Below are 22,058 nucleotides of genomic sequence, written 5' to 3'. Positions count from 1 at the left end.
AGAACTGTTTCTTGAAACCCCTCTTATGTGCCAGGCACCGGAGAGATACAGCAGTGAATAAAATAGACTAAAAGCTGAAAAGCTTTTATCTAGTGGAGCGGGATGGACAATCAACAAGTATTGTGTATTAGAGAAGGGTATGTGCTAAGGCGAGAAATAAAACAGCAAAGGCAGTCAGAAATACTGGAGGCTTTGCAATTGTAGCTAGCATGGCCAGTCATAAAAATCATTTTTAAAAACTCAACTCCTCCTTTACTGAGTGCTTGCTCTGTATACAGACACTTGTAATGAATTCCTGATGGGCGTTATTTTATTTATTCTTCATAGTCATCTTATGGAGTCATTTTACTTTACTGTTCTGTAGGAAAAAAGCTGAGACCACTGAATGCTCATTTCTTAGATTTGCTGGGGAGGATTAGATTCCATGCTTGAACCCAATGAGTATTTGGACAACTTTCTAAATATATCTGAATATATAAAGCAGTAAATGAAATGCTTTTCACTTGGTGTGATTAACCAGGCATGAAGAGGAAAACAAGATGTAGTTCCAGTTACTCCCCCAAAACCTGAAATTAGAGCACATGATTTCACTGTGGGAGACAGAAACACACGGAGACATCTGGCATTGCTGTGCAGAGGAGGGTCTGACAGTGTTCACCGTGTTTTTGTCTGTTTGGGGCAAGTATTGCAGTAAAGGGACCAGGAATCATCTTTGTCTCCCCAATGCTATGCATGGTCTTGGTACCCGTAGGTGATTAATAAGTGTTCAATCAATGATTAATGTCTTCTTAAGCCAGTCATTGGTTGAATTCTGTGTTTGGCCTAATATTTCACCCCGATGTTTACTCTGCCTACTTGAAAGTATTCTATTCCTTCTACGTACAACCTCCAGGAATCTTGCAGTAGTCTTGAAGGTTAGAGTTTAAGGCATCATTAGGGGAATGTCCTACGTTATTAAACCATACATTTACAGTTATTTTTCATGACTGCATAATATTCCACCATAGATATCTATATATCTATGTCTATACTTATTCTGTACTTTATGTAACCAATTCTTCATTTGGGTTAGTCTAAACCTCTGCTGTCATAAACAGCATTATGATATACCTTTATACATGAATTCTTGTCTACATGTTTGGATTTTTTTGAGACAAATTCCCAGAGGTGACCTCAGTTGACCAGTCATCAAGTTCCTTCCCACAATCACGAAGGGTTTGCACTGAGCCATCCTGTCTTTCACTGGTTTCCCTGTGACCAGTGGCATCTTTTACAAAAGGCAGACAAGGGGCAGTGATTCTCACTAGAGGTGGTCTTGCCCCCCCAGGGGACATCTGTCAATGCCTGGAAATGTTTTGATAGTCATGGTCTGGGGTGGGGGTGCTGCTGGCATCTGATGGGTAGAGGCCAGGGATGCTGTTCGGTACCCCACAATGCACACAGCAGCCCTCACCACAGAGAATTATCTAGCCCAAAGTGCCAATAGTGCTGAGGTGAGAAACCCTGTGAAGAAAGGTTTAAAAGAAACTCTGCAATCACAGCCCATGGGAGACCAAATGGCCCATCTAGTGTGTCAAGAACTTTGGTCAAATTAGCACAAGCTTAGTTAGCCTAGGCAAGTAGCTGCTCCTCAACAAGAGGGAGAGCCATGCCTTCAGGTGTACTGGATTAACTTACCAGGAGAGGGCGCAAGGGTTTTTTTCTTTTTTAATCTATTCTTAAACTTTTCTAAGTTTGAGCCTTAGCACAGCAGGGCCATAGACAGACATGAATTATGTACTTAGCGCTCTTGGCACGAAGCTGAGCTAACTATTCCGACTGTCAGGACAGCATACTGTCCCTACGTGTATGTGGGATGAACAGGGCAGGAAAGGGTCAGGACCCATTTAGAGAAAGTCTGCCTCTTGCCAAGTGCATCCCAGGATTCCCCAGACACAGCAGCAGACGTCTCACAGCCCTCCCCTCCACACTGTTCTCTCCAAGGGATGGGCAGGCTGGAACCCCCAACAGCCCAGCCAAGGGACGCCCCAGATTCCTCAAGGCGTGGGCCCTGGACGGCATGCAATTCAACTCGACATTGAGAGGGTCAGTGGTTGGGTCCTGCATTCCTTTAGTTACCAGTGGAGTTTTCTGTGGCAGAATATGAAACGGACTGAGGCCTTCGCCATTTGACCTTTCTGGACCAGGAGCCATCCTGGGACAGTGGAAAAAGCAGGGAGAAACTCCGGCTGGTTGGGCTGGTGCCCAGAACCAGAGGGCAGGAGAAACACCACTCACCCGCACCTGTCTGGGCTGGAGGAACCCCCCGCCCAAGCCCCAGCGTACACAAAAATAACAGCTCCTAAAGGACCTGATGGCCGACTTTCTGATGTGCATTGTAAAGAAACACATCATTTCTACAGTGGGATGAGCTAAAGTAGCATTCCTTGACCCAAAGGAGGAGCACAGAGATGCTGACACAGTCCTCAGGGGTCTGGGAATTAGCTCTGGACTTGGGGGAAAGGTCCGGGTGAAATCCCAGCTTTGACATTTTACTGCTCATGACCTTGAACAAATTACCCAGCCCTGCGCCTCATTTACTTCACCCGTAGACTTGGTGGTTGTAAAGATAAATGTAGGTGATTCAGGGCCATTTGTAAATGTGACCCAGAGTGTGAACTAGTGGAAGCACTCGTCCTCTGGTCTGTCTTCTTGCAAACCTGCTCCATCCCGCCCCACATTGCCCTTCCCTCCAGATGGTCTCCCCAGCCCGCTGTTTCACAGAAGCAATTTACTAGCTCCCTCTCAGGGGTCAGCCTTTGGTTCTGAAGATGTTTGGTGATTTCTATAGAAATTGTGAATTAAAACATACATGTGATGAGTTCTGGTTAAAAACTGGAAATGATAACGCATCCCCACCTCTCCTTCTTCATGTATTATGAAGTCAGGTTGTGGGGCTGAGGGGCGTCCTTTAACCAGGCGCCCCGACCCAAGATCGACTCAGGCCCCTGAGGTTTGCCATCTACGATTATAAAGTGCAAAGCAGACCCTGTGGTTTCAGGATGGAAGATCCTAAAAGCTACTCTGGTGGAGAGTTGTCTTGCTTTTTCAAACATCCTGATTAGGGTGATTTCCGAAGTCTGTTTGAACAGTCTGTCATTATTTGTTTAAGTTTGAAAGCTGTTTTAAATAAACACATGCTCATTTTATGTATTAAAAGCAACAAAGAGGGAAAAAGAAAACCTGGGCCATCGTCACGTGATTGGAACAAAATCCCAGTCTCTCTATCGGGAGGCAAGGCGGCCCTTGTTATGTCAGGACTGAGGGCTGTGCCCAACCTCAGGGCTGTGCCCAGCAGGTCCCCGGGTGAGAGTCCTTCCTCCTCCCTGGGCACTCACATCAGAGAGGAGGCAGACGGTGCCCTGGCACTGGGTGCCCCTTTGCAGACAGCTCCTCCACAGACTTCAAATTCAGAGGCCACGGATGGTCTGAGTCAGAGTTGCACCCAGGGCCAGCACCAGTGGGGCAGGACGGCCAACGTCTCAACCTCAGACCCTGGCTGCAGGGCTGGAAGTGAGCCAGGGAGGTGTGGACGGGACAGATGGGAACAGACTAGACTCAAGACTTGTAAGCTGGGGAGGAGGCGGGGCAGCAAACTGTTATCCCTCCTGCGTCGGGACCACTCCCACCCTCCCGCTTTCCTCCCTTCCTCTCCTGTTCTCGCTCCCTCTCTCACACACACCTCCCTCAAGGCAGCCCACCCTCCAAAATTTTCCTTCTGCCTTCGGAACCCTTCAAAAGTTTCACTTCAATCTGATTCCAAATACAATGAGATTTTAAAAACAAATGAATCACATTGGCAAAACCTGACAAAGAAGACCGAGTTCTGCTGAAAGGATGGGGTGGGGTTGCGGGTGGGAGCCCCAGATACTCTCACACAACTGAGGGACCCCCCCAGGTAAAGGTAAATGGAGAGACCTCTCATATTTGGCAGGGCGTATCAAAAGCTTTTAAAAATACTGTCCTTTCGGTTAATAATCCCACTTCTAGTTCTTTATCTTGAAGAAAAAATTAATAAAAATCTCACAATAAAAATCTGGAAATACAACAACGGAATATGGGTTGGTCGCTAAAAATTATACCTTATATATATTGGCAAGGAAAGATGGTCTCAACATAACATCGAGTGAAACAAGTAACAGCGAAAACAGTGTCTTCAAGTCCCGGTCCCTGGCTCCGTGTTGGTTCTCAGCCTCCTTACGCCTTGGGGAAATTTAACGTGGACTTGGTTGGCTATAAACAAATTAGGAATTCAGCTCCATTCCACAGTCTTTGAGCTGACTGTGGATGCACTGTATGATCATGGGAGATCCTAAGCGGGGAAAACCATCCTGCTCTGAAAGAGCTCACAGTCTAGAGAGAGGGGTGCCTCCGTGCACACACTGAACTAAGCTCAACAGAGGCACGCTGCCGTTTTGTTTCCTGGGCCCCTTCTCCCCGCCTCCCTCTACCTGCTTCCTCCCAGCCCAGCCTTCCTCTGTGCCACAGCAGCCCCCAAGGAGAGATCAGCCAGAGGGAGAGAAGACAGCCCAGGAGGAAGCCCTGGCAGCATCAAGTCCCCATCAGGGCAGACAGAGGAGGAGGTATCCATGGAGCAATGGAGAAGAAATGCTCCAGGAGATAAAGACTTACAGCGGTCTCCCCCACAGCAGCTTCCTCTGACCTTCCAAGTGTTGCTGAGGAAGGAAGCCCAATGATGCCGGTGGGGGCTGCTCTAAATCAATGGTCTCCAAACTCAGTGGGTTCTAGAAACCGCTCAGCCTCGGCTGGATCTCCCCTCTGCTCTTTGCCATGGGATTCCAAATAGCCACACTTTTCTCATGCATCCTCCTCACTGTTTAGCAGCTGATGCCACCTCCTTCTTCTCTGAGAAAATTGGGCCATCGGGCAAGAATCACTGCCGCTTCCTATCTGGGTGCGCCCACCAACTCACCTGTCTGTCTGTCCTCCCTGCACCCTTATTCCACTGTTTCCCATTGCTCCTGGAACCTTCCCCCATCAGCTGTCCCCGCTCTCAACTACAGTGTCAACCACACCCTCCTTCTGTCTCCTTTTCCTTGGCATATCAATGTTCAGAATTCCTCAAAATATCCATGCAGATGCTAGGTTCCACCTGACACATTACCATCTCCCTTCTTGCCCTCCTGGACAAACTGCTAACCCTCCCTCATCAGCTGCCTTTCCATCCACATTTTAATCCACTCAGCCTCCTTCACTGAGCTTCTGAACCCCCTCTACCTCTGCCCTGAGACCACCAATATCCTCCACGTGGCTAATTCCACTACATGCTTTTCAGGTCATATCTGACTGGGCACTCTGGCACGTTGGAACGGAGATCACTGTAAGTCTTTATCTCCTGGAGAATTTCTTCTCTGCTGCTTCGTAGGAACCTCCTCCTCTGTCTGCCCTGAAGGATACCTGAGGCTCCCAGGGCTTCTGTCTGGATTGTTCTCTCTCTCTTTGGCTGATCTCTTGCACCATCATGGTCTTAAACACCATCCCCTATGACGATGTCTCTGAAATCTTTATATCCAGCCCGACTTGCTCCTCTGACTATCAGATTCCTATTCCAATTGCTTCCTTAGATGTCCCACCGGAAGTTCTAAGGCAGCCTGTCCAAACTGGAGTCATTATAGCCCCCTCAGCAAGCCTGCCTCTCTCCTGCCTTTACCAAGAGTCTCCTAGATGGATGTTTCCTCCCCCCGATCCAGTCATTCACTAGTAAATCACACAGTCTTAGGTTGGCTTACCCCAGAAGCAGACCCTAAGAGAAAGCCCGGAGTGTAAGCAGTTTATGAGATGATCCCAGGAAAGATGAGCAGGGAAGTGGGGAAGTGAGACAGAAAAGGGAAGGGGGCCGTGAGTTACCTTATTAATCAAGTTACTGCTGCTGGCACCTGGCACTGAATCCTGCTGGGAGACCTGGGGGCCAGTGCAGAACACACACCTTTCGTTATGCCCCTAAGTGGCTAGGGAGCTGGGATATTTACATACCAGCTCCCTCCTGTCATTGGCTGAGAGTTGCTCCTATGGAGGCATCAATACCCCCAGCACTTCTGGTCGGTCAGGTGCACAAGGAAAGTGGGCCCCAGAGGCCAGAGAAAGCCCTTGGGAAAGACGTCCAGATGCTGTATGTCTTGTAGCTGGAGGTCAAGCTAGAGAGCACTGCAGTGGTAAGGGCAAAGGGACTGGACAGGGCAGTATACGCACCAGTGATCTGACCTCCGAAACAGCTCTCCATCCCCATTACCTTCTCTTCCCAGGGTTACTGCTATCTTTCCCATCTGATCTCTCTGCCTGTAGTCCAGTGCCCTACCCTTCCATCTCCTCTCCCTGTTGCAGCCAGGGTGACCTGTTCAGAATCTATCATTTCCATGCTTAAGTCCAAATTCTTTAACATCACATCCAAGGCTCCCAACGTCCTGCCCCAACCTAGCACCCTGCTCAGCTCTGTCACTTGTAAGTTCATTTTGGTTCATTCAGGAATTCAGTGCAATTATGCTCTGCAGGCAACTTTCTCCAGTCCCCTAGGTTGAGCTAAATAATCCTCAGCTAGTCCCTGTTCACTGTATTATCTGAAGATTACATTTACATGTCTGTCGTCCCCCATTCAACTACTAGCACCTGGAGGTGAAGGGCCCATGTTCTATTTGTCTTTGGATCCCTGGAGCACGTGTCTGTCACATATTAGGCTCTCAGCAAATGTCTGTAGAACTGAAATGCACTGATTTCTTTTGCTAGAGAATAGTTTTTCCAAACCAATCTTAATAGATGATATTTTTAAAAAGGAGCCTGTTCAAAGAACAAATGAATGACGGGTCTAAACAAAACCCAGTGCCCTTTTTCTCAGGAGCCTCTAGTGTCTTCCCAGAAGGAACGGACATTCAGCCAGTTCATAATGGTCAGCACTGGATCCTACTGGTCAGTGTCTGTGCCATACTGATTGTTAACTATTCGGAATTTCATCCCCATCTGTACACCCCGTGAGTCGGGAGAGAGAAACTGTAGGGCATTTTCCAAACTTACTGTAGGGCATTTTCCAAACTTACGGGACCATTTAAACTCCATCGGGGAGAATCCTGCTTTGTTATAAAGACTGAACATGCTGTCTAGTGGTAAACACAGAATAACCCCGGGCACTGACCAGAGAAGCAGCGCTGGTGTCCCGTTGTGCAGGACAGGGGAGGTGATCAAAGGCCCGAAGCCGTCCCTGGATGTTCATGGGAACATAAAGACAGCCAGTGGTAACTAGTCTTGGATTCTGCAAAGGGGTGTGAGACTCATCCCCAGTAAACACTGTCTGTGGTTTCTCCACCGCACAGAACCAACTGACGTACAACCGCTGGGGAAGAGGGAATGTTGCAGGAAAGAGAAAAAAGGACGTGGGGGGGGGAAGACATGTACAGCAGAGAGGGGGGCTCTCCCTGAGGCAGAGGAAGCAGTGATTCTCCTGACACCAACCGTGGTCGAGATCAAAAGGGGAAGCTGGAGGCCGGGCCGCAGGGAGTGGTGGCCAGCACCGCACACGCGAGGAAGCAAGGGCTTTTTTCTGCCTGAATAAAGCAGCTGGTAAGGAAGTGACTCCATTTCCCCTCTTATCGTTGGCCTGGCAGGATTTCCTCTGCAGCCACTTTGTGCTGAATGAATCTGGAGGGTTCCGTCTGGAGAACAGAATCGCTTTGGGCAGCTGCAAACTTCTGTCCCCTGGGACTCGTCCTCCTTCCTCCCCTCCCCCTTGACTCCTGAAATATTGATTCCGGGTTTAGGGGGAAAAGGAAAGAGACAAAAAAAAAAAAATCCAACAACCCTCGAGCATGTAACTGAAGGACACTGCAGCTAGTAATCGTGAGAAGCAGGCTGACTCCTCCTCTGAGGTCTGCGGGGCTGCCCGAGACCACCTCCAGTGAATGGGGCTCAATCCTGGAAGGACTCTGGGCCCGGGGGAGGGGTCATTTGAATCACAGACCAAGGGCATAAAGTGAAACCTAATCTAAGTGTCATCTGGATGTAACCAGAAACCTGCGAGAGAAATGGCAACAGATGAAAAACCCAAACAAAACAAAAAAACACAACTTGCCCGCCTACCGCAGCAGGTCCAGGGAAGTTTGGGTGTATTTTGTGATGCAAATTGAGCTGAGGATGCAAATCGGGCAGGGGCCCTTGGGACGGAGGGAGGGCAGAAAAATGAGAACCCCAACGGTTCCTTCCTTTCTTGAGCAGGGAGGTCACAGTTTGAAGCTAATTTGCAAAGGAGTCTGATGCTCTGAGGACCCTGCCGCCAAAAAGCCAAGTCAAAGGCCATTGGCCATGTCCACCTGCTGGAGGAGACCTGAGCCAGAGGCCGCCATTCCCAGGCAGGAGCTCAGAGGTTCTGCTAGTCTGCTGGCTCTCGAGGCCATGGCAGGCAGTGCTACCTGGAGGGAAGGACAGTAACCAATTCCCCGCTGCACTAGCTATGCAAATACTGCAGGGAGTGGGACTTGGCCACCTGTGGGCCTCGGTCCCTCCTGCCAGGAGGTGAGAACAGTCCAGAGCTGCAAAAGACGTCCGTGGAAACGGGCAAAGCAATGCCTCTAGAGCAAAATGTGCTTTAAAAAATGTTAATAATTGTGCTATTTAGTTCATCAGGTTCGTATAATAAACCAAAACAAGAGAGACTGAAGGCCATTGCTAGACGGGTCTTTGCCATCTCATCTTCAACTTGCTGATTCATTCGGGAGCCAAACATTTTTTATCGGGTGTTGAGGAGCCTTACAGCTAAATAAGATACAGGCCTGCCCTGGAAGGACCGCTCCTTGTATCCTCGTGCATTTACAGCAGCTTTTATGAGCGCGAGAGTGTTCTCAGTATGTTCAAAGCCCTTCGTGTGTGTGGCGGTGTATTCACCCTGCAGGGCTCGGGGAGGTGGGAGGAGACCAGCCCCGTGGTCCCTGTGTGAAGGGCGCCTTCCGCAGGCCCTCACGGGCACCGAGGCCGCCGTAAACTGCCTCACAGTGTTTTGGCTTTAAAACAAAGTTACTTCATTTTTCTTCCTGACTTTCCTCATTCCACTACCTCCTTTTGGCTACAGAGCTCTGTATTTTCTGGCGCTTGGCCTCTTCTTGCTTCAGGCTTTCAAACTGTTTTCACTGTTTGGGGGGAAATATCACTTTATGATATTTTGTTGGTCATGAGAGTATGCTGAGCAAAAAAAAAAAAAAGCAATTATTACAACTCAACAATAAAAAGACAAATAGCCCAATTAAAGAACGGGCAAAGATCTGAACAGGTACTTCCCAAAAGAAATGGCCAATAAACTCAAGAAAAGACACTCAACCTCATCAGTCAGCAGGGAAATTAAAATCAAAACCACAATGCGATATCACTTCTCACCTCCCCCAGTGTGGCTACAATGTAAAAAGTGAACAATAACAAGTGTTGACAAGGAGGAAGAGAAATTGGAGACCTCACATGTGGCCCGGGGAATAGATAACAGTGCAGTCTCTGTGGAAAACAGTGGTGGTTCCTCAAAGAGTTGAACAGTGACCCCATGATCCAGCAATTCCACTCCTAGATATATACCCGAGGACACTGAAGATTGTGTTCACACAAAAACCTCTACACAAGTATTCATATCAGCATTATTCATAACAGCCCACAGTGGAAATGACCCAAATGTCTATCAGCCAATGAACAGATAAACAAAAGGGGGTACTATCCGTACCTTGGAATATTATTCAGCCACAGAAAGGAATGGAGCATTGACACGACTTACAACGTGGATGAACTGCAAAAACCTTATGCAGAGTGAAAGAAGCCAGGCATAAATGTCACACGTTACATGATGCATCTATATGAAATGTCCAAATTAGACAAATCCACAGGGACAGAAGTAGATTCGTGGCTGCCACGGGATAGGGAGAGAGGAAAATGGAGAGGACTGTTTTTCTTTTCGGGTTGATGAAAAAGTTCTGGAATTAGAGAACTGTGATGGTTGCACAACCTTGCGAATATAAATACTAAAAACTAATAAATCTAAGCACTTTGAATTGAATTTTATGGTATGCCAATTATTTAAAAAATTTATTTTTCTTACACTACATGAAGAAGGGGACTAAACTATTTTGAGCCTGGTGTCACTGACAGAAGGACTTGCTTGTTCTGTAACCCTTGCTCACAGGTGCGGCCCCCTCGCAGGTGTCCAGACCCGCCTGTATGTGCGCATGAACTTCATCGCTGTGTGCTCGGTGGCAGATAAGCCCGGACACTCCCTGATGGCCACAGTCACTGTCTGGACCAAGCCAGCAGCGCTCCGCCGTACCTGCCATGGGGGTCGACACACACATGACATGGCCGAGGTACCTACCCCCTCCCTGCTGCTGCAAGGGTTAATTCATGAAAATCTGCCCCAAAACAGGAACTGAAAGCAGAGGCTTGCTGAGTTCTGCAGCTTGGCCTAAGTCCTGTCATCAGGACACCACTGCTGGGGGGCGGGGGTGAAAGGGGGTCCTTCATTTATCAAACAAGGAGGACCAGAGTTGGGGGCTGAATGTCTGACTTGCACTTGTTTAAATCAGCAAGTGTTGACTGAGGCTGGTGATGGTGGAGCGCACACTAATAGGAACTTGCTGACAGTGGCTCAGACCTGAGGCGGGTGTGTCAGAGTGAAGGGAGCGAAACAGGAGGAGCTGCACGGGTGCCATCCTCAGCGGGGCCCCGCCAGCTGCCAGCCATGCCGGCCCTGACCCTGGCTTTCAGGGCTGGTGGAGAAATCAGCAGCGCCATGTCTTCTGGGAGCCCCACGCCACACTGGCTCCCGGGCCCTTGCCTCGATGGCGTGCTCAGATGTCTGCCCAGGACCAGAGCTGCCCCTGATGGTGCTGGTCCTGGTGTTCTTAGTCCGCAGCCAGTGAGCCCCAGACTCTGCCTAAACCTCCCAGGATGCTAACATCCTGCTGAAAAGCACCCAGGAATGCGATAAGCCTTACCCTGTTCTCAGCCCCCCCGTTCTGCAGCCCGTGAGTCATTGTGTGATGGTCAGAATGACGAGGGGGTTCTCGGAGCACACCACGGATCCATCCCCCCCCAGGAAGAGAAGGGCGAGCACCCCCCCCCACACACCCTCGGGGGCGGAGGGCTGGGGCCCGGCGGTGAGCTCGCTCAGTGGGCTCCATCTGGGCGTGCTAAGAAAAATCTGCTTTCATTTTGTAGTTTGTGATTTAGTTCAGTTCACCTGGAAAGACTCAACATGATAAAAACAGATGCATTTCAAGGCGCGCCGCCTGGCTCTTTGACAGCCCTCTTCCTTCCGCATCAGACGGTCTTCCTGCACCCAGGAGAGACGGCAGACCTCTCCATCACAAGGACAGTGCAGGGTCTCCGGCCACGGCAACAGCTGTCAGGGCTGGGGCACACAAGCTGGGGCAAGGTCAGTGCTGTGGTCCTGGACTCAGGCTCATTAGGGCACGGATGCAGATAGGCTGGCGTGGCCGCTCGTCTCAATAGATGTTTACCGTGAAGGACTCTGACAGTGTGCTCGCTGGGGCCAGAACAACTCAGGGCTTTACAGAGAGAGACAGAGGCACAGGGAGACCCAGGGGGAGAGAGAGATGGAGGTCCCGACAGCAGTCCCACATGGGCTTCCAGTGAGTGGAGGGGCTGAGGGTCTTCCATCAGCACAGCCCCCGGGGGCACAGCTGACGGCGGGCTGGCCTCTCCCAAGGACACCCTCTCACAGCGCAGCAAGGCCTCTGAACAAGGCCTGTCAGCGTCATTGGCAGTGGGCCCTTGCAGGGCGAGGCCGAGCTCCTGGAGCCCGGCTTCCGAGGCCACAGTCACTCATGTCACGTGCTCAGACACATCTGCAGCTGGCAGTGCGGGCCCTGCGGGCCCTGCCCACAGAAAGGCTCAGGCATCCACTGGCTGAACCCTGGAAGGGCTCTGAACCACACTCCGGGCCCTACTCTGCCGACTCTTCCTCGGCGAGGGGCAGCCCGGGATGTTGCAGGTGGACCCGGCAGGACAGTAGCCAGTGCCCGTGTCCCCGTGCCTGGCCCCACAGCTCCCTCCACTGCCGAGGCCTCACAGCGGGGACAGCTTGAGTTGAACTCCACGATGCAGGCACGCACGATGCAGACACGCCCAGCACAGATGCAGCCCATGTGACAACGAGCTCCTCCAACCCAAATCAAGGACTTAGTCAACGCTCTTCCAGTGGGACGACTCAGAGACAGTGATGTCTCTCTGGAAATACTGCTCATCCCCAAAGTTATAAGGAGAAGTTCAGGTCTGGGCTGGTGAAGCCTTCAGGTGGGACTCTGGGCTTAACAAGTTGTTATTTCCACTGAGGGAACCCCCTGGCCAAGTGCATGAATCTTGGATCCACGTGCAACATACTTTTCACGGTAAAGTCGGTGCAAACTTTGGCTGGCTCTTGCTAGCACTGCATGGGGTGTTTTTACCAGTGTGGCCCTAGTTGCTCTCGCTTTGCTGTCTCCTTCGAACACATCTGAAGCAAGCAGTCCAACCACAGTTAAGCTACTTAGCCAAGTATTTACTTAGTGTCTGCTTCTGGGATGAGGAGAGAGATCTGCTATGCCAAGCACTATGAGGTGGCACTTACAAATGACATTGCACAGAAGCGATTGGGGTCAGAGAGGTTACACAACTCGCCCAAGGTCACACAGCTCTTCGTGACACAACTGTAGTCTGAACTGTGTAATTCCAAAGTAGGGTTTTTTTTCAACTTACTCTGCTTCTCCTGTCAGAGACAGAGAAGTCTGAGATCCAGGCAGAGATGAGCAGTAGTTAAAGACAAAAAGTTCCAAAGGGTGACAGGGAAGGCTCAAGAAATGCAGTCACAGAAAGAAGCCCCGGGAGCAGGGACAGAGCATAGGCATGAGCCCCCAGCCGGCCGGCTGCTCTGCGTCCGCATCCCACGGGAACGCGTGCGGCTTTCTGGAATCCCTCGCTCTGTGGTTTGGCCCTGGTGTCGGCTCCTGCACGCGCCACCTCGAGTATTTAACAATGACGTGTAGATAGAGACATGAATCCCGAAGGAGAAATTCCTTCCACGGCATCTGGGGAAACCCTCCCACTTCCAGGGCTGCTTCACCGGGACTTCTGGAATGTGGAGAACAGCATTTCCTTGCGTCACAAAACCAAATCCAGCTTGAGGCCTATTTAGAATATTAAATAGGAGACTCAGGCGCTCCCACGGTGCCAAGTGAATTTCAGCCCTTCCTAGGGCTCTGCTCAACGTTGCCTGCTGACTCCAAGTGACAGTGTCCCCGGCAGAAACCCTCTCCCCCCATCTTGGGGCAGAGTGAGGGGCGAGGAGGCGCGGGCCCAGCCACACCGTCCAGACCCTGCTGCCCAGAGCTGGCCATGCAGGCATCACCCGCTCCGTCTCATGACTCGTAACAGTTTTCTCTGCTGACTTCAACTTGGACATTTTTCATCACTTAACAAAGCCAGAGGCCTTTAAATTCCTAGGAACCTGCCCACAGAGCTTTTTACAAAACCTATCTGCTCCCCGGGTATTTAATCCTTTAATGTTCACTTTGTTTCTGGAAGGCTGCGAGTTTGCGGGGCGAGTGCATGATTGCCAGAGTCAGGCCAAACTCATCAGAAGTGCTTTTGTGAATGTTTCAGGAGTTGCAGCTGACAGAGAACACGTTCATGGCAAAGCCTCTAACACACCAGGCCAAAGACCAGCAAGTGAAGGCAGAATTACTCACATACACGGTGCCTCGACAGCCCTGGGCTCAGCCCACCCTGAGCGGGTGCGGGAGGAGGACAGAGAGGCTGGGCCTGAGCCCGTCCTCGTCCTCGGAGACCTCGCCACCTGGCTTCCTGACCCCACCGTGATGCAGACGGGACGCCGCTCTTACCTCCCAGAGCCTTTTCCCCCTGAAATCCCCTTTCTGCTTCCCTCCTTTGCCTTGGTCTTTTGCACAGCTTTCCTGTTCCTTCCCTGTTTTGCGTTCTATCAGCTGAAGTTCATTACTCAGCTCTGATTTTTTGATCCTGGCCTTGCTCTATCTGCCCTTCTCTGGGACAGGTCTGTCTGTTCCGAGATTCCTGGGAGGTGGTGACTCCCCATCCTATCAGATGTGCAGAGGGCTGCACGTGGGCTGTTTGGAACAAGTGAGGTCTCCGCAGCCACAGGAAGGTCTGTGCGGGAACCTTCTAGCTCTCCCCATGGTGACACGACCCCTGATCCTGGGCACAGATGGACCTGAAGCTTGCAGGAGATGGTGCAGGGCCAGGCCAGGCGTCTTTGTGGCCGTTTGACCATGTCAGCCTGAGAGGCCTCCATGCCTGCGATCCTGGCTGGAGTCGGGCCAGCTGCTGGCTCCACAGTCCTCTGTTAACCCTTGCAGGTTAAACCTGGCCCGGTAGTGATAGGCCAACTGGAGAGGGATTTGTGCTGGATAAGTGGGCAGAACGAAAACGTCTAATTGCATGTTTTCTTTGTGAGTTTTCACCTCTGCCAAATTCTTGAAATTCTTAAGTCTTACAATTTTATGTGCTTTTCATTTCCATCTGAACCTGAAACATCATTTAAATGTCTTTTAAGGTAATCCTAACCTACTCAAATAACCCAAAAAGCTGAGAAAAAACATTAGGGTTATTCCATCCACACCTGGAGGATTTTTGAGGGCTGTCTGACCCCGGGCATCAGCTTATGGTTGATGAATTACAGCTTCAAATAGGTAAGTTTTATTAACTTGGTACATCAGTTGGAAAAGGTCATTTTATTTAGGATAATTTTAAATGTTAAAAATTACGATTTCACTGTCACCATGTCTATAAGAACTTTTATACAAACTTTCAGATATGAAATAAGTCATGGGGATGTAATGTACAGCATGGTGACTAGAGTTAGTAATACTGTATTGTATGTTTGAAAGTTGCTAAGAGTAGATCATGAAAGTTCTCATCACAAGAAACAAAATTATACTATGGTAGCTCACAGAGAAAAAATGTGACAATATATATATATGTTCATGTATAACTGAAAAATTGTGCTCTACACTGGAATTTGACACAACATTGTAAAATGATTATAACTCAATAAAAAATGTGAAAAAAAAAGAAACAAAGTTATAACTGTGGCGATGAGTGTATTGTTAATATACATTGTGGCGATCATTTTGCAATACATATACTGAATCGTTGTACACCTGGAACTTGTAATATAATGTTATATGTCAATCATATTAATCAAAAACTATATAATTTCACTGTCATCAAGTCTACAAGACCTTTGATAAGAAAATAAAAAATTCCAAGTTTTAACTTTGGACAAGGGACCATATTCTTTCAAAGGCCAGAGTCTGAGCAGAGCTGTGCTCAGAAGCCCGTCACACCATTGTTGGCCTCATGACAACCCACGCAGCGGACAAGCTGTAGAGTCTGGGTGTCGATGACCCTGGGCTCAGGTCCTCTCCTGGACTCCCATCAAGGGAGTCACCTCTTCAGGTTTCAAGGGCCTCATCTGTGACAGGAAGAGAAAGGTCCCATCTGTCTTCTGAAGGGCCTTTCGGGCCCTAAGGTTCATAACTTGTAGATTCTGGGACTCTGTTTTGCGTTTATGTGTCAAAGCAAGGAGGATGAAAAGCGTTACACAACCAGGAGACTGGGAGAGACAGTCCCCTAGAGCCTTCTCGGTTCTCATGAAAAGTCTCCAAGTTGCCATTCTGTCTATTCTGGGTGCAATGAAGGCCTGAATCCTAGAGCTTCTACTGGTTTTACTGGAGGAAACTGGAAGTAATTGCCCTAACAGAGAAGCCAGGAATGTGCCTGCCAGCTTACGCATCAACAGAAACAAAAGCCCAAATCTTCAAGGCACCAGGAATGAGACTCCCGGGCTGGGTTCTAAAGTTCCAACTATCCATTCCTGCTTGGGACTCCATGGAACAGCGCCGAGGACTACGGTTCAAATGGAATGAAAGCCGTATTTCAGTAACACGAAGATTGTTTAGTGAAAAAATCAAGAGGCACTGTCCTTGGATATGTTCTGGTTATCACTCATAAGTAACACTCACTAATAGTAACTCTCGGTGATACATCAATACATCCACCAAAGGAGTCTTTAACGGTTTCCATCTCTGTTCTGCGGATAATAGAACCCCATGGCACTCAAGGTTACCATGTTCTTCCTTTCCAGCCCCTCCAGCACTTCTTGGATCTCCGAGAGCACCCCTTGAACTGAAACTCTCCTCCTTAAGTCTTTCCCAGAATGTGTCCCCCACCGCCCTCCGCCCGGAGAAATTACAGAGAAAATCCATTCAGTCATTTTCGGGTTATCAGGCTGTGGAACATTTGTTTTCCAATCTTCAGAAGATTGTTGAACTGCCTTTTTTTTTTTTTTCCTTTTTTTCATTTCAGATAACTCAAAACTGGTTTGGTTCCATGACATCAACCTTGGCATGAATGAAGAATAAGAAATGAAAGCTTTGCCTTGTTTGGAACCAAAAGAGAGGACTCTCCTGTTTCTCTCTCTTTTCCATTTTCATTAAGACAGTATTTTTTCCTTTTAGCTGGATGATGTATACTTTTAACATTCCAGGGGAAAAGTGTCAGTGATATGCAAGTCATAATAAAGGAGAATCAAAAGAAATGCAATTACAGGGGACAGGGAACTTCATCATCTTTAGTATGAAGTGCCCAGAGGAAAATCTAATTTTAAAAATTACCGGCACCATAGAAAGGAGAAGAGAATATACAGAAAGATTTGTTGGTTTAAAAATTAACTTAATCCTTAATCCTTCTGGCTCTGGGCTTTTCTCCTTATTTTTAAAGGCCAAAAATTATCATTTGGCGCTGGGTAAGACCTAAACCTCACACTGAGGCAGTGTGGTACTAGGAAGTGGCGATGAAACCTCCTGGTCTCTGGTTTGCTGCCGGAACACGGCAGGACACAACGAACGTTATTAAATAGAGACTGAAAGTCTATCAAGGTGAAACCATAACTGTCTCTTGCCCATTCATATAGAGGTATCTATTAAAAATGAAAACGAATATGCATAGGACATCCTATGGCTGATAAAGTTCTTCCCTGTCTTATCAGCTGGTGTGGTCCTCCCAGTAACGGGTGGATAAGGCATGACTTTTGAAACCTCCACTTTACAAATGACCAAGAATAGGTAACTTTTCCAAGGATGCATGGTTAATCCAAGGTGGAACCAGAACTTGAACCCAGAATTCTGACATACAACAGCCTGACCTTCCACTCTCTCACACGGCCTCCCTAAAGCAAGTTCCAACTCCCAGCTAAATGGGCTTGCGCAGGGCCAAGATGTTGTAAGCTGAATACAGCTGCGACTTGCTTACTTATACCAGCTCTGTCTCTTCGAATAAGTTTAAATTATGAGAAAAAAAACAAGCTCATTTATGTGATAAATGGTGGTTGACATTAGGGGGCCGTGACTTGTTTCTAGTTGCTATTCTAACCCCGTGAGATTTAACTCCACCCCCCCTCAACTCATACTAAAAGAAATTGGAATCATTCATATATTTAGAGTGAGAGTCCAAATCATATCGCAATAACACATCCTTCCTTTAAAAGCCTTTTCTTGATGGAATCTCCAATTTTCCTTTCAGGCATGAAAAATAACACTGCTGTTAATAGTGGCCTGGCCAAGGGTTAGCAGTGAGGAAGGAAGGAGGTGTCACTAATAACTGATTTCTCACCCTTTATCTAGTTTTCGGTTGGAATCAAATACAGTGTTTACCTCTTCGTCTCTCTACAGGAAGGGTTTTCTTGACATAAGGCTTTTAGATTTGGGGAGATGGTTCCTTTGTCCAGATGTGATTTTTCCCCACTTGGCCTGAGTCAGCCAGAAAATGAGAGAAATGGAGATCTGGCAGAAAGATTGCTAAGGATTCTCTGCTTTTCAAGTGTGGATTCTACAGAAAACACTCTGCTGCCACCTTCTAGCAATAGTGAATGTCCAGGAGGGCCCCAAGAAAAACAGAAAAGTCACTTTTGGGTCCACTGCGTATTGTAATGATACTTCTTTTATTGTAATGTATATCTTTTTTCCCTTCCCTTTTCTCTCTTAATTTGCTATCCCCCCACCTTCTCTTAGCATTCATCTCTGCTCCCATGAATCTTCTCTCAAGCCACAGCCCCCTAATGCTGTGACACTATCACCACCAAGCCTTTCCTGGACCCCCACAGCCTGGCACAAATTCTAAAACCAGACTCTGCCCAGGTTCCAGGGAGCTGTTTCAGTCTGAGACACCAGCAGCGTCCACGAAGGGAGAAAGAAGTAGATTTGGCCGGGGATTCCTAAACACGCTGATGCTGAGTGAAGGCGTTTTGGAGACCCCCTGGCAGCGACAGTTCTGGGAATGTAGGAGTGAAACACAAAAGTCGCTGCTCAGGAAGGAGTTATCTGGGTTGCGAGAGTGGAGGGTGATTCTCCCACCTCCACCAGGCGGCTGCTGTCGTAGTCTTCTGATTTGACAGGCGACACTCTTCAAAGCGTACTAAGCCTTGTCTCCACAGAGAAGGCAGAGGGGCCTCTTCTCATCGTGACTTCACTGAGCTCTCATTTCGGCTTCAAGAAACAACCTGATAAGTCATCTTGGTTGTAATGCAACCAGGGACATCCCCTGCGTCTCTCTGACCTCTCTAACTGCTCAGAGGGAATTTTCTCCTTTCTTGTGCTTTTTCTGTAAATTTGCCTAATTGGTGGGTCAAATTAATCTGTTCTGACTTCCCCCCAAAATTCCCTTCCTCACACTGACAGGGCCTGTCATGACCTTCAGCTACTTTCCCCAATGGCTCATCTCCCCTCCACCCCCAGCACCAACCCACCCCCTGACTGACCAACCACCCATCCTGCACTATCTACTGGGCATCAGCTATGTGTCTAGCGTGACCTCAACTCTGGGGTGGACGCAAGAGAAAATCACAACCATTCCTCTGCCTTGAGCTGGAGACATGTACGTGGAAGGCAGGAAGAAGGAAGGACCTAACTGGCAGAGGGTGTGGCCCAGACCCACGGCCTCGAGCAGGGTTCTGAGAAGCACAGGAATGAGTGGGCAGTTCATCCAGGCCAGGTGGCCAGGGTGAGCAAGGGGCTGGGGACAGAGTGACAGCAGAAGCTGGAGAGGCAGGGGACGCCTGACCGCACGGCTTTCCAAACAAAATCTCATGGAAAAAGATCATAGACATGAAAGTCAGAGCTTCTTACATTTCTATGGGCCCAACCCAATTTCTCAACCTTTCTAGTCATGTGGATACACGCTAATTTCCTTGGCAGCCTTAGTTAAAGCTCTTAATGTGATCTGAGTGCCTTAGAGATTAGCACGATTATAAATATAAATGTTCAAACACGAGCAAGTTGAAACCAAATGCCCCTCAAACACTGCCTTTCTGTGCTATGAAGGTTTTCAGTGGTGCCTTGAGCCCTTGGAGAAACGAGCTGAAAAACAGAGTGAAATGGGCCCAATGGCGAATTCTCCAGGCCAGGCCCCTACACTGGAGGGAGGAAACCTGGTAGCTGCTCTCCACGTATATAATCTACAGCAGCCGGCAGGACAGCTTTGGATGACAATCTGAGAAATACGAATTCAGAACTTCAAGCAGGGGCTTGGGTCGGAGATACTGAGACTCTGATCAAAACAGACGGTCTTTATTCAACAGCCAGCCTGCAAAACATCCCCTTCATGTCGGGACTGCTTTGTAGCGCTTACGAGAGACTCACTAACAAACGGTTATAAATAGCCATCAAGGAGTTTATTTATCTAACTAAGAGAAAACAGTGTTCAAGATTTTTAAAAACATGCATTTGACACCAAAGAGATGTAACTGCTATGAGCGCAGAAACAGAGCACACCAGACCGAGCCCCGTGTTTTGATGTGGTCACTCTTCGCTCAGCAGAGCTGCCACTTGGCAACACTGTGTGCCCAATTCTAGGTAGTTGAAAATTTAAAAACACACCTCTTTCAAGAAATTCTAAATTTAAACTTTTTTTTCATTAATTGGTCAAAATTTTTCTTAGTCCGAAGGCTAACTGATTTTACTGTCAAGTCAAATGAGGGCAGAAGGGATGGCAGTGACTGAATCTCTTTCATCTTCTCGCATTTGTGCATAGGGTTTTGTAAACAAACCAGCCAACTTTTCTACAGAGCGCTACTCCTCAACGTTCTTACTATTAAACAGTGAAGTGCAAAGTATTCGGAAGAGACGAAAAGATAATAACTCACATGCCTACTGTCAGCACGTATGAGAGTAGAGGTTCCTTTCTTATTGGAAGACGTAATCATGTGGGTTTGGTGGAACTGTAGGATATCCACTGTATCAGGGTGGTGGATTCCTCAGGGGGTAATGCCTTATCTTCAACTTAAGTATCTTCTGCCTATGTATTTGGCTCCTGCAGCAGTGGATACAGGAAGCTAGCACACCAGTGTAGCTTCATGCAGCTCCACCTGCATGGAGCCCTGCTGCCTGCCCACTCTCTCGCCTGAGAAATTATTTCACTTGGCCTCTGATTCTGCAACTGCATCTCCCACCCTTCCAGAAGGCAGCCTGATGGAGAAGACAGAGCACAAACATCAGAATAAGACAGAACTGGATTTGAACCTCAACTCTGCAAATTCCCAGCTGTGTCAGTGAGTTGCACGACTTAGTTGCTCTCTTTTCTTTCCTTGGAAATGCTTAAATACGAACTCATGGTAGATGAGGTCTTCAACGTGTCTGAGCCTCCGTGTCTCTCAATTCATAAAACATGGAAAATAAGACTCTAGTTCTAGAGTTGGCATCAGAATAAATTACTTTCGTGAAGCGTTTAGCACAGGGACTGGCATTCAGTAACTGTGATTTCCTTCCACGCCTCTCTTAGCTTCCACGGAACTGTCCGGGATCTCAGTTTCCCTTTCCTTTCAAGGAGGTGATAGGGAATGCAAATGTGTAAACAGCAGTATGAACACCTTGAAGCTGGTAAAGTTCTTTTTGCAGGATTCGTAGTTTTTGATTTGAGGAGCTTACATCCTATCATAGTCAAGGCAGAGTGGTGTGTGGTAGAGCGCGGTGCAGTGTGCCGGGCGCGGAGAGGGGAGGGATCTCTGGGGGGCTGAGGGTGTGGAGAGACACTGGGTGGAAGAGGGGGGTGTCAGAGACCAAACTGGGTTGGGTCTGGGTTGGAAGTTACAGGGCGCCCTGGAGTCTGGGTGAGGGGATGGTTCACAGATGGGGTTTGTTGCTTGTTGGCGCTGTCTGCTGCTCTCTGCTGCCCCCTGTTGGCTTGGAGAGGGAAGAGGAGGATGGTGGCTGAGATGCAAAGTGAGGGGGCGAAGGAGATGCAGGCTGGGGAGGTGGGGAAGAGAGGAGGGCCTGTGAGGGTCATCTGGAGCCCTCTCCTCCTTTCTGTCCCTGGACTGCTTGTCACACCCTCTTTCTTCTGCTCACCCACCCCCCATTTTCTCTTTGCAGATCCAAGGCTCATCCCCGGAGCTCTCCCAGGACCCAGGTGTGAACCAGCGGTGTGGCCCAGGTAAAGTGCATTCAGCCTTCCTGGGACTCCTGTTCTCGCTGCTTGTCTTGTCTGAGGGCATCTTCAAGTAATCCTGAAGGCCCCAGGGCATATTCACGAGCTTTGTTCCAAAGAAAAGAAAGGCTGAGGGGCAGAAGACAAGGAGGGACAAAGAGGTGAAGGAACAAAGAGTTAACACAAAGCCCCTCCAGCAGCAGAGAGGGACTAGGGGAAAAAACTGCAAATAACTTTAGCCATTCACCTCAGCCCAGTACTTTCAACTTACAGAATACAAAGAGGCTTCTGGACTCAGACCACTGACTTGTGGGGCCAGATAATTCTCTGTTGGGGATGGAAGGCCATTGTAGGATGTTCAGCAGAACCCCTGGCCTCTATCCACTAAATTCCCTGCCTAGTTGGGACAACAAAAATGTCTTTGGACCATGCCATTGTCCCCTGGGAGGCAAACTCAGCCTTGGTGAGAGGCCCTGCCTTAGCACATTGGCTCCACCCAATCACCTGGAGGGGTGCGTCCCCCACACCTGACC

At 48.7% G+C, this 22,058-nt stretch overlaps 1 protein-coding gene across 2 annotated transcripts in view; it reads right to left on the bottom strand.

Annotated features, from left to right (window-relative positions):
- BCL2 (BCL2 apoptosis regulator) overlaps positions 1-22,058 on the bottom strand; it is a 159,130-nt gene that overhangs the window by 5,598 nt on the left and 131,474 nt on the right. The gene's annotated exons all lie outside the window — the stretch shown is intronic.

Source organism: Vicugna pacos, chromosome 30 (genome assembly GCF_048564905.1).
Source record: "Vicugna pacos chromosome 30, VicPac4, whole genome shotgun sequence".
NCBI classification, from domain to species: domain Eukaryota; kingdom Metazoa; phylum Chordata; class Mammalia; order Artiodactyla; family Camelidae; genus Vicugna; species Vicugna pacos.
The sequence above is the reverse complement of the archived record's forward strand: the minus strand, read 5'-3'. Positions and strand labels throughout refer to the sequence as shown.